A 14,341-nucleotide genomic window follows, 5' to 3' on the forward strand; every position below is an offset into this window, starting at 1 on the left:
ACACTCAATTCTTGGCTCATATCCTATCACTTAATTCTTACCACTCCTCCTCAGCTTTATTTTACAGATGAAGAAATTGAGTCCCAGGGAGACTGAGTAACTTGCACAAGCTCACAGAATTAGTAGTGTTGCTGCATTTAACCCAAGTCTGATAGAATCCAAAGCTATGCCCTTTACTACCAAGCAGCATCTCCTGGTTCAGGGTCAGGGATAGCCAGAGGATAGAAGCCAGAGCCAAACCTAGAGAGAAGCTTGATTCTTCAGAGCTGAGAATGCAGTGAAGTCAAGAAGGAAGTCACCCAATGGCTGTTTATAGAACCAAGGCCTCCTCCTGCACTGTATGTCTGGTTGGCAGGGAAGAATAAATGGGAGATGCAGGTATGGTCTTTTGGATCTGAGCACAAGATTTAATTTCTGTACTCTGTCTCCTGGAGATGAGTAAAAGCTATGTCCTTGTTCTGGTGCTGAGCCAGACCTGCATCTCTGGGTGGTAGAAAGTTGGAGGATTCATCTAGCCAGAGTGGGCAAAGAAAGAGGAATAAAGGCAGAGAATGACAACCCAAGGCATATCTTAAGGTGATATCTTAATATATCAGTTTATATCTTAATAATCCAGTAAAGCTTTACTGGATTATTTACTTTACTGGATTAGGACACGATCTAGGAGAAACTGGGAAATAGAGGAGAGGAATTCAAGGCAATGAATCACCTTGCCTGCCAAGGCAGTGCAGTTCAGAAGCCAAAAAGAAAACAGGGCTCCATTCCACAAAGCACTCAATCTCCTGAAAGCAACAGTATAAATAGAGTTACCTATGCCAATGAAGGTTTCTAAATGTTTAAACTAGCCAGTAACACCACACAAATGGAGAAGCTAATGCTTGCGGAAGTTAATGATTTGTACCATAGTCACAGAGGGAGTTGGAGATAGAGCAGATGTGAACCCCCAATCTCTTGACTCCCAGGTCTGCACATAAACCTTCAAAAATACAAAGCTTCTAGCCCTGAAATCTGCCCAGCCCTCTGTCTACTGTGTGGTCCCCTGTCAACCTCAACATTGTACTATGCAGAAGGGATTTCTTTCCCTTTACACAGCAAGTCTTGGTGAGCTACATTACAGGGTCTCCTTGCTTTCTCTTTTTATCCTTTCCTTCACTTGACAAATATTTATTGAGTGCTTACTATGCGGTAGGTGCTGTCCTAGATGCTGGGAATATGTGGCAAACAAGACAAAGACCTTGTTCTCCTGGAGCACACATTTTAGGAGGGATAGACAGACAGTAAACAATGAACAACCAACTAAGAAAATATCAAGGAGTGAAAGTGCAATGTGGAAATGAAAGCAACATACCCAGTGGAAAGCAACTGCACGGAATACCTTTGATTGAATAGTCATGGAAGGCCTCTTAGAGGAAGAGACTTTTGGGGTGAAAGCTGTATGCCAAGAAAAGTCAGCCAAGTACAGATTGGAGGAAAGCAGATTTTTCAACCCAAACACACTCCTATAGACTTCCCCAGTTACGTTTTCCTTAACCTGGTTTTCTTTTCTACCCAAGACAACTTACAAAATTGCAAGTGAGTGGAAGTGCCATCCTACTAAGAAAAAGGCAAAACATTTCATTCTGAATTTCAAACTTTTGTTAACAATCTTTGATATTTGACTATTATTAACATTAATTTGTATTAATATAGAATATATTTTATATTATGTTATAGATATTATATATGTAATATATAAAATATAGAATTCCCTACACATTTGACAAGAGATTATGACATAGCAGTGTCTTATACCAGAGAGATTGATACACAAAGGAAATGGGATGTTCACAGAAGAGCTCAATGGCATGACAAATGTCATATCCAGATTATTCCCAAATTTATGCACACAGCAGATCCTACCCTCTCTGGGGCTCACCGTTATCATCCTCTTTCCCCACTTTATTGTAGCAGCCTCCTGACTGCTCTCCCAGCTTCTCAACAACAAGGTGATTTTTTTCAGAAACTCTCAGCTTGTCTCTCCACTGCTCACCCATCTCTGACTTACAACTTTCTGCAATAGTAGATGGTTATGGACTGAACGGTGCCCCCCACCCCAAACTCATATATTGAATCTTTAACCATCAAGGTGGCTGTATTAGGAATAGGGCCTTTAAAGAGATAATTACGGTTAAATGAGGTTAAGATGAGGGAGCCTGGATCCAATAGGACTATTGTCCTTATAAAAAGAGACAAAGACACCAGATCTCTCCCTCTTCCTTTCTCCCTCCCTGTCTCTCTCTCCCCTACTCCTCACCCCCAAGCATGAATAGAGGAAAGGCTATGTGAAGTTATAGTGAGAAGGCCATCATCTGCAAACCAGGAAGAGAGGTCTCACCAGAAACCAACCCTGATAGCACCTTGACCTTGGAAGTCTAGCCTCCAGAACTGTGAGAAAACCACTTTCTGTAATTTTAGCCCCCAGCCTCTGCTATCATGTTGTGGCAGCCTGACCACACTGCTGCATGGATACTCACCAACTGCTCACCTCACTTTCCCCTCTCGCTCATCTCCTGCTGGCCTCCCTTCTCCCATTCCATCCTAGGCATGTGGCTATCATCCTTGTTCCTTTTTGCTTGAAATTCTCCTCTCCAAATATCCACATGGTTCTCTCCCCCTCCTCCTGTAGGGTTTTGCTCAAATGTCCCTTCACAGTGAGACCTTTTGACCACCTTTATTTAAAGTTATAAAAATGTCCCCTCCCCCATGGTTTGCTGCATTTCCTGGCTTTATTTTTCCTTAGAGACTTATCACTTGCCTATGTAATTGATAACTGACATATTTATGTTGATGTATTGTCTATCTTCACATTGTTATGTAAGCTCCAGGAGGGTAGGGATGGTGAGCTGTTTTGTATTCTGCCAAATGGGGATAGAATGGGGAGTATGTGGGCATGAGAAAGAGGAGAGAGACAGAAAGAGACAGAGAGACAGAGGGGGAGAGAGAGAGAAAGCCAGAGAAGGGGGCAGAGAGAGAGACAAGATCATCAGTCATATCAAGATTGTGCCCATTGGGGAAGTTCTATTGAGTTCTCTTTTTATTTGGGGGGGCTGGGCAGAGGGAGAGAGAGAGAATCTTAAGCAGGCTCCATGCATGTATCCCAACTTGGGGCTTGATCTCACCACCCTGAGATCATGACCTAAGCGAAATCAAGAGTCAGACACAACTGACTGAGCCACCCAGGCACCCCTCTAATGAGTTCTTTGACCAAGTTCCCTAGATATTGACTTGTAAATGTTAATCAAATAAAATAAGAAAAATAATTTAAAGACTTCAAAATCCAGTGAGAATTACTACTTACTGCACAGCTTCTGGCAGAGAGCTTGTTATAAAATAGATCTTCAGTGACTATTTTTTAACTCACTAGCCATCGTTATCACAACCATCATCTCCATAATCTAGTAACTCCCAATGACTATTGTCTGATTATGGAAAAGTTTTTCATCATCTGAAAACATATGAGCTTATGGTGGCTAGAACAATGGCTGACTTGTAGTGGACACTCAGTAAATATTTGTGGAATTAATTGAATGAATTCTAACACAGTAGAAAATCTAAAACCCTTCTGTGTAGTCCATTATAAAGTATCTTACAATTCCTTTTGGTAACTCAGCTTTCCTTATTCTGCTTGGCTCCAAGCATAGTGCTCAAATCTGTACACATGCCAAAAACACTATGTTCTTATCTTTGGGACTAAGAAAACTCAGAGTTTCTTCCTCGGTAGGATGGGAAGACGTTGCCACAAAATGTAGTAGCAGCATTTCACAGTATGCATTTCACGAGTTGTGCAAGACACAGAGTTTGTCTACTATAACTTTGGTCTAAAATTTAACTTCTTAAGTGAACTTTTTTTTGAGATTTTTAATTTTTAACTTAATTTTATCTTTCAGCTTTGCTTTTTTCCTCCAGCTTTATTGAGTGAACCATTTTTAAAATTTTTAATTCAGTTAACATACAGTGTTATATTAGTTCCTGTTGTACAATATAGTGATTCAGCAATTCTCTCTTTTTTTAAAAGATTTTATTTATTTATTTGACAGAGAGAGAGAGAGATCACAAGCAGGCAGAGCAGCAGGCAGAGAGAAAGGGGGAAGCAGGCTCCCTGCTGAGTAGGGAGCCTGATGTGGGGCTCAATCCCAGGGCCCTGAGATCATGACCTGAGCTGAAGGCAGAGGCTTAACCCAATGAGCCACCCAGGCGCCCCGTGATTTAGCAATTCTATACATTACTCGGGGCTCATCATGATAAGTTGTACTCTTGATCTGCTTTACCTAATTCACCTATTCCCCCGCTCCCTTCTAGTAACCACCACTTTTTTCTCTCTAGTTAAGAGCCTGTTTTTTGGTTTGTCTCTTTTTTCCTTTGTTCATTTGTTTTTATTTTCTTAAATTCCACATATTTATGAAATTATGTGGTATTTGTCTTTATCTTATTTCATGTAGCATAACATTCTCTAGCTCCATCTGTGCTATTGCAAATGGTAAGATTTCATTCTTTTTATGGCTGAGTAATTTTCCATTATATATATACCACATCTTCTTTATCCATTCATCTACTGATGGACACTTGGGCTGCTACCATAATTTGGCTATTGTAAATAATCTTCAATAAGCAAAAGGATGCATATATTTTTTCCAGTTAGTGTTTTCATATTCTTTGGGTAAATATCCAATAATGGAATTACTGGATCATATAGTAACTCTATTTTTTTTCATTTTTTTATTTTTTATAAACATAATATATTTTTATCCCCAGGGGTACAGGTCTGTGAATCGCCAGGTTTACACACTTCACAGCATTCACCATAGCACATACCCTCCCCAATGTCCATAACCCCACCCCCCTCTCCCATCCCCCCTCCCCCCAGCAACCCTCAGTTTGTTTTGTGAGATTAAGAGTCACTTATGGTTTGTCTCCTTCCCAATCCCATCTTATTTCATTTATTTTTCTCCTACCCCCTTAGCCCCCCATGTTGCATCTCCACTTCCTCATATCAGGGAGATCATATGATAGTTGTCTTTCTCCGATTGACTTATTTCGCTAAGCATGATACCCTCTAGATCCATCCACGTCGTCGCAAATGGCAAGATTTCATTTCTTTTGATGGCTGCATAGTATTCCATTGTGTATATATACCACATCTTCTTTATCCATTCATCTGTTGATGGACATCTAGGTTCTTTCCATAGTTTGGCTATTGTAGACATTGCTGCTATAAACATTCGGGTGCACGTGCCCCTTCGGATCACTACTATATTTTTAATATTTTATTTATTTATTTGACAGAGAGATCACAAGTAGGCAGAGAGGCAGGCAGAGAGAGAAGGAAGCAGGCTCCCTGCTGAGCAGAGAGCCCGATGCAGGACTTGATTCCAGGACCCTGAGATCATGACCCAAGCCAAAGACAGAGGCTTAAACCACTGAGCCACCCAGGTGCCACCAGTAACTCTGTTTTTAACTTTTTGAGCTCCATACTGTTTTCCAGAGTGGCTGTACCAACCTGCATTCCCTCTGCAAGAGCATTCCCTTTTCTCCACGTCCTCTCTAACACTTGTTGTTTCTTGTGTTTTGGATTTTAAGCCATTCTGACAGGTGGGAGGCAATATCTCAATATGGTTTGGATTTTCATTTCCTTGGCGATGAGTGACGTGGAGCAGCTTTTCCTGTGTCTGTTGGTCATCTGTAAGTCTTCTTTGGAGAAAAGTCTGTTCATGTCTTCTACCCATTTTTTATTTGGTTCTATGTTTTGTTTTGTTTTTTTTTTTTTTGGTGTTGAGTTGTATAAGTTCTTTATTTATTTCGGAGAGTGAAGTATTTTTTAATGCAATAGAGATCGTTGAGTTAAATAACAACAAAAAGATTGAGACGGAGCTTTGCATTTTAAAAACCTACCTACAAATAATCATCCATTACATAATCCTGAGGATTGGGAAAATATTTTTTTTGTTAATGTTGTTGGCTTATTTTGTTGTTGCTGTTGTTTAATTATAGTGAGATAAAATTGACATACAACATATTAACTCTAGCTGTACAACATAATGATTTGAAATCTGTATTTATCACAAAATGATTGCTCCGAGAGGTTTAGTTAATAGCCATCACCATGCCATAGATATGAATTTGTGTGTTTGTGTGTGTGTGTGTGTGTATGAGAGATTTAAAGATATACTCTCTTAGCAACTTTCAAATATAAAATACAATATTGTTAACTTCAGTCATCTTGCTGTATATTACATCACAGAAGTTATTTTTCTTATAAGTGGAAGTTTGTATCCTTTGACCCCCTCACCCACTTTGCCCACCTTCTATCCCTAACCTCTGGCAATCACCAATCTGTTCTCTGTATAAACTTGAGGGATTTTTGAGATTCCACATTTTTAAAGATTCCACACAATATCTATCTTTTCCTGTCTGACTTATTTCACTAAGCATAATGCCCTCAAGATCCACCCATGTTGTCACAAGTGGCAGGATTTCCTTATTTTTTATGGCTGAATAATATACCATGGAATATATATACCACATTTTGTTTATCCATTCATCCAATGATGGACACGTATGCTGTTTCCACATGTTAGTTTTTATAAAGATGCTGCAATGAACATGGGGTGAAGATACCTTTTTGAGTTAGTGATTTCATTTCCTTCAAGTTACATACCCAGAAGTGGAATTTCTGGATGTTATGGTAGTTTCATTCTGAGTTTTTTAAGGACCCTCCATACTGTTTTCTACAGTGGTTGCACCAATTTTCATTCCTGCCTACAGTGCACAAGTCTTCTCTGCTCTCCCCATCCTTGCCAATGCTAGTTTTCTCTTTTTTGATACTAGCCTTTCTAATAAGTGTGAGATAATATGTCTCCTGATTTTTCTTAGGATAGAAAATTTAATATTGGAATTGACTTTGTTGCATACATCATAAACAGTTTTCAGATAATTTCCTGTTCATTGAAGGCTTTTTGCACTCTTATTCCATCTCCAAACCCCATCCACTGCCAGCCTCTGACTAAGCCCCTGAGCATCTCCACCAGAAAGCAATGCAACCAGTCAACTCAATTCTAGGTGAGTAAAGAGTATATGGGGTTGACAGTCAAAAGCATTGTCAGGAATATCATGGTGTCATATTTTTCTGTAGATTCCCATGAACCTAGGGCCCTAACCCAATGAGCTGGATAACTGAGCCATATAGTTACATATATCTTCGCAAAGGATAGAGTGATTTCTCAGTAAATCTAGTAGAATTGTATGACTATCTTCTCAATATGAAGAACATAGTAAGTTTATGTTTTTTACCTGAACAGATTGCAGGGCTCATTTTTTAATGTGTTCCTTTTTTTGTTTATTGTTCAACTGATTTTAATCAAGTTGGTATTTGTTTGAATATTTTTTCCCAGTAAACATTTTTTGTTGGTGCTGATATTAAAACATTAGAAAACCAAAAAATATATATGTAAACACCTGTCCTTTAAACATTGGTTAGGTAGCACCAAAAGCCAATTTCTACAGCTTGAGGGCGGAGAAATGAGGAAAAGAAGCAGCAGGAACGTGAGTGTAGGCTGAGACCACTTGAGGGCATTTGGGTACCTTTATATCTCAAGACAATGAAGTCGTAGAAGTTAATAAGTTGGCCTGTCTTTGGAGAAAGAAAAGCATAACAATAGAGGAGCCTCCTTCTATATCTGTGTCAGAGTTCACTGTGGAATTTTTTGCATCTTCCTGATAATAGTTTAGAAAGAGTTCAAATTTGAAACTATAAGAAAACAATTGAATTAAGTCACTACATTAAGTATCATATCCAAATTACCAAAAATTGAAGTATAGGGTTAAAAAAAGGAAAGATACAATACACAATGGGATTGTATGAATCTCCAGATCCCCATTTCTGCAAATTACTCTCCAAATAGTCATAAATCTAAGTAAATTCCTGCAGGACAGGTCCCAAACAAAATGTAGCTGAACACAGAAAGCTGAAATACATAAAAAACAGGCTTTGAGTATATATTTTGTCTGGAATTTATTAGGAAACAGAAATGCCACCAAAATGGAAATTGCACACAGGGAAAAAAATTCCATCATGCTTTTATCCAGATAGGTTGGAAGTGATGTAATAAGGCACCATAATTTATGTGCATAAATGTGTGGGCAACTTGCTCAGGGAGTGACAAATGCAGTATTCCAGTTTAAAAAAAAAAAGAGGACATCAGAGAAATTTGACCAGCTGCCAAGAACCATTAATCTCTTCATGACCTTTTTACTATATAGATGCCAAATAGAGCTTATCATTTTATTCCATCCTCAAAGCAAGATATTCTTATTTATGAAGTTATGAGAGAATATAACATTTTACTTCATTTGACATACAACCACAGAGTGTATGGCAACCTCAAGAAGATTTCATTCTTAAAAATAAGGACACTGATAAATCAACAGCCATACACCTCGAGGATGATGGCTTAAGTCTGACCATAGTCCTCAACTTAATGTGACTGTGATCTTCATTCATCTTGCCATGGTCAGCAAACCACATCACAGAAACCACTGTACGTGATACATCACCCACAGCCAGCTCACTAACCAGGAGGGACTTCAAATAGAGACAGCATTGAATTGTTTCAGATGTGGAAGCAGGAAAAAAAACCCTCAGAATTAAGACAGAATACATTAAGTATCACACTCAAAGAAAACACTGGTGGTGTTGTCCAGAAAAGCTAGGAGCTATTGGCTGCAGTTACCACAGAATTGTAGCTTTCCATGTGCTAACACTGTTAAGTGATAAACCTTTCCAATGATGTGGCTTTACAGGAAGCCACTTAGCACTCTTCAAATTCATAGCTTGATAGGTTTCCATGGAGAGCTTGCCATAAAGATATTTCCTTCTTTGGATTTCTATAATTTTATCTCTTACACACCTCAGCAATAAAACACAATATGTTACTTATTACCCCTTCTGAAATGAATAACCACTATTTCCCACCTTGAAACATTACTTCACACAAGTCTGGATGAAAATATTTCTGCTTATCTGGACGTGAACAGAAGAGGCCTCGCAAATAATCATTTAAAATCCACTCAAGTGGATAGTCATAACATTGTCCCCCACACTGCAACCTCAATAAATATTTAGAATGAGGAGTGTGTGGTTAGTATGAGAGAGAGGAAACAGAGACAGACAGACAGATGAATGGATGGATGGATGGATGGATGGACACAGGTAGTAAATCATTAGATCTAGATTTATTGAGTTCTTTAAGCAAGTTCCCTAAATGTCGACTTACAGATGGTAATAAAATAAAATAACAAAAAAAATAGCTTAAAAAGTTCAGAATGCAACAAATAAGTACTACTGCCCAGCCCCCGTCAAAGTGCCTATCACAAAGTAGAGGTTCTAGAAATATTTTATGAACAGATGGATTATAACTATCCAATCCTTAATTATAATTATTATAACTATCCAATCCTTAATCTTGCCTCAGCAACTATCCTCTGATTATGGAAAAGCTTTCCTTTGGAAACTTCACAGGAGAGACAGAGCAAGGTCTTATGTGCAGACATAGGCCTGCTAATGGCAACCATCCCTGCTGGCCTTGGAAAATGAATGTTCCCATCTTCTTCAAAATGGTCTAAAACAATGTTACCTGGCACCTTATAAGAAAGTTATGGAGACATATAATGGGCCCCATTCTCCCCTTGTTGGTCCACTTGAGGAACAGACCAGGGTCAGAGTACATAATCATGATCCCAAGCCTCTGAAAACATGCTAATATTGGGTCTGAGGAGATAGAAGATGAAGCAACAGAAGTCACAACTGTCCTTCCAGTTTCCACTATTCTAACATACACAAAGGATTCACATTATAGATTTGTATTTTCCAAGGGGGCAAAGAAAAATAAAGCCAACAAAACCAGCGTCACTTACCAATTAATCAACACTGGTCCTTCTCTTTCTCTTAGTTAGTGGTTTTTTTCTAGCAGTTCCTAAAACCAACGCAGCCAGTGTCATCACCATGGAAATGGGGTCATGACTGCCACCAAGAAAGCAACCAGCTAGAGCTGTATCTTCACAAGCACAAGGGTGGGAGCTGAAACAGAGGGGCACAAAATATTAAATCACATGCTGGGATCCAAAGTAGATCCAACCAAGAGACAGAGAGAATTGGTCCAGGAAGCATCCCTCTCAGAACACAGAATGCCTCAGATTTCTGGATGGGTCCTGCCACCCAGGAACACTGGAAGAGTCCCCTATGGGAGGCAAACAACTTAAATAGTGGAAAACAGATGTTTTAGCAGCCTGAGGCATCCAAAATACAGTCCGACGTCACACCTACACTTTGGTGCACCCAGACCCGCAAAAACTCTCCCCCCAGTCCTGCCATTCTGTTCTGCTTCTAATTCAACCTTAAAAGAGTCACCTCCTCTCAGCCACAACAAAGCCAATTCATGTCCGTTGGTTGCCACTCACTGGATTTTAGTTCCACTTTTAAATTACATATTTATATGAACTTGTCTCATGCTCACCATCCAAAATTTACTTAGTGATTTTTTAAGATCCCAAGCTAATAAACCATTGAATTCACATGGTTCAAATACTAAGTAATTCTTAAAATCTCATTACTTGAGTGAGACATTTATCTCAAGTTAAATCTACAAAGAAAAAAAAAGATGTGATGGTAATAAAAACTATTGAAACAGAATCCTAAAGTTGGAGGTCAAACAATAGGGTACTGTAAGTGATAGCCTCCCCAGAAGGTTCTTTCTGATAACCACAGCTACATAAAACATACGCTAACAATAAATATGACTTCCACAACACCACAGCCCTTTCAGCACTTGGTTCATGTGGGGATGATAAGCAATGGTTCTGCTCTGCATTTTTTGTTCAATAAGAAATTCTTCCTCACAAATAATAAATTTATAACAAGAGACTGTCTTTGTGACTCCAGGTTGCATTTCTTTAACTTACTTCTTTTCTGGACATAAATTCTATTAGCCTATGTGTGGAAAGTTTGTGAGGGCAACCTGGGACCAGTGGGAATTGGTAAATGCCTCCTAGTTGAAAAGGAAAACATACAATTCACTTTAGAATCTTTGTAGCTCTCTACCATCTTCCTGGCCATTTCAACCCAGCATGGGAATTAATACTACTTCAGTCAACAGTGGATTAGGCAACGGTCTATATTCATTCATTACAGTAGGGTAAAGAAAGATCAATTGAAAAAAATAACATGGCGTACGTGAATGTGTATATCATGTCAGTTAGCTGTATATGTATTTCAGAATACCATACCCTTATTTACATTTTAGAAATTGTTTCATTCTAAAGACGATTTCAGTGTTAAAATGGATTCATTCTTCCAGTCTTGGAGTACAAGCAAGACCCAGAAACCAAATACCAGAGATACCCTGCATACATAGTTTATTTTACTTAAGCGAACACTTCAGTGATTTTTATAAGTCAACAGTGCCCAAGCAATTATATATTTTCCTTCAAAAGAAAATAATACATAATTACAGCACAAAATCAAATTATTTGAACAACACCAGAATTTATCTCACTGTCTATATCTCAATAGCACTTTAATGGCTCTGAACTTAATCGATTATCCTTTTCCTTTTGTTTGTCAGCATGAGACCATCTACACGGGCACCGTTCAAATGGTATTTGAAGAGTAGTGCTGGCCTCAGAGGGGACGATCACACACTATACTGAGTTAAGTACAGAAACTAAGAATAAGCACTTAGAAATTTTTACGGCAATTTGACAGGTAATTTTTGCCTGTTAAATCTAATATTAAATATTAGAGGTTTACCTTCTGCATGATTTGGGTATTTTTTAATTTAATTTTTCTTGTAATTTGTTGTGGTAATATTTTACAAAAATATCAATCATGACTGATTGGAAATTTAAAAACTGGGCCTTTGCTACCATGGTTTGAGAGGCATTAGTATAAACTACAAGGTGATGGGGGTAGTCAGGGAGCGTTCTTTGGAATTAAATGTACAATACCAAATATATGCATTTCTGTGTGCATATATATATTTATAATTTTTAGAAACTTAGATCTAGGTCTTATCTATGTAACAGAACAATTAACTTGGCAAAAACAAAGGTCGAAAGTCTGTGAACTCCTTCTCTCAATCTCTCCAGAGGTGTTGCAGCTGAAGAGATTATTCAGAAATAGAAGTGGTTTGATTAAAAGACTGAAACAACTGGATTGGCTATGCCTTGATCTTTTTCCTTCCATCTTTCCTTCCTTAGTTCCTTCTTCCTTCCTTCTTCCCTTCTTTTCTATGTAGAGACGGTACCATCTTCTTCTCTTCCTTTAAAACTCTTTAAAAAGCTCTTTAAAAGAGCTTCCTGTCACACACATCAATAAAATGCATCCGTAAAATCCACTGAGGTGAAGAAGGAGGAAAAAGATTGTATGGCTATATGGAGAATCAAGACTATGGACAGGAAATGCAGTTATAATAGGATCTAGAAAGAAGTGTTCACAACAAAAGAAGTATTTCTTCATGAATCCCTCAAGAGCTTTTTTCCTGAATTAAGTCACTTTTTATTAGTGTATTTTAACTGTCTAGAAAAGCGGTTTTTTTTTAATCTGAATTTCTGAAGAGCTCTGCTTGATTATTTACCCGTGAACAGCCAAAGAAATTTCTTCGAAGTCCTTAATGAGCATTCCTTTGGACTCTTTTGGGAAGAGAACTGGTGAAGCCATTTCCCCTGCTGCTCGCCCTCCCCCCACAACCACCCCAGATCCACACTGCAGAACACAGGACTTTAATTAGGTCCAAGTCATTTCTTCTCCTTTCTGAAATATGGATGGTTAAAAATAGAACACCAAAGCAACCATATTTCCTCCCACGACTCTGCCTCTTTCTATGTACTCAAGACCACTCGGATTTGTTGTGCCTCACCTATGTCTGATGTTAGACACATGCCTGAGAATCTCTGACTACTTTTGTGTGTCATTTCACAATCAAGGGAATGTATAGTGCAGGCTTATAAGAAAACAGAGAAATTAATCTATATCCCTTAAGCTTTGCAATTCATTTTTCCTCTCTGTCTGTTCTGAAAACAACTCCTTGGGTTGCCGTTTTAGCCTACAATTTGTCTTCTGCCCTTTTCCCTACTCCACCCCTCCCCCATGGAGTCTTTGGCTCCAAATCAAAACAGCTTTCAAATGGCCACAACCAAGTTCCAAAGCTCCTACGTCTCTTAGAGATTTTCCTTCTTGCCCAGATTTTCCTGCATCCCAACCTTTGTAGGAGAGCATGACTCAAGGTGGGGCTCTGACCCAAAGTATTGCACCTGGACCCCCACTCCAACTGCAGAATTTTATTTGAAGTTTGTTACTCTTTGCCTGCTTCTTAACGTGAGCCCCAATTGTCTAACAATGTCATTTTTTTTCTCCCTACTATAATTCAAGAGACAGCTGTCTTTGGAATAAATACTAAATAGTTGGTCTGGAAATGAACTTCGCAATGGGTCCCTCCTCCATTCTGGCTGATGTTCCCCTATTAATTTCTTTTTCTCTTTCAACCATTCATTGGCTGATACATCTATAAATACATCTCATCTGCTTTTACTTTGCTTTTTAAGAATAAGCTGATACCAAACATACTGTCTTAATTACATCCACAGGCAAAAGCATAACAAGTTTAAATGTTGTCACAATATAGTTTTAAAAACTTGACATCCTTAATTATGCCAGCTGTGATAAAACTGGCAAATGAAAATTCTAATTTGAATGTGTAAATGAGTAATTCATCTGAAAAGCATTCTTAACGTTAATAAGTGAAAACAAACTAGCGACCCACTAAGCAAAGGAAGGCAGTCTGGCAGTGAACTGGTAAGTGGATTTGTAAGGAGGCAGGGAAACACGGCCCCCGGTCCCTGGGTCAACACACTGCTAAAACCAGGCAAGTCAGTCCTAAATTCAAATCAGACTTGAATTTGTACCTCAGTGTCCAAATTATGAGCTGACTGTACATTCATAAGGATCTGAATCCTACAGGCATTTCAGGAAGGAAGGCCCAGGACAAATTCTGACTTGTTCTCAGAAGTTGGTAGGTTTTGGAAAATTCTGCTTAGGAGAAGCAGACAAAATTGAAGGAAAGGATAAGCAAAGGATAAGATAAACATCTTTGCAGGATCTTCCCAGAGAGGCTGCCCTATACCCAAACCAGTGTTCCCCAAGCCATCTTTTTTGTGGTTATATTAACATTCTACCCTTTTATAAAAAATGCCTTCTATAAATGCGCCCATGGAACCGTCTCTTCCTTTTCTCTCCATGAGATTCAGAAAGGGA

Source organism: Lutra lutra, chromosome 8 (assembly GCF_902655055.1).
Source record: "Lutra lutra chromosome 8, mLutLut1.2, whole genome shotgun sequence".
Classification (NCBI taxonomy): Eukaryota; Metazoa; Chordata; class Mammalia; order Carnivora; family Mustelidae; genus Lutra; species Lutra lutra.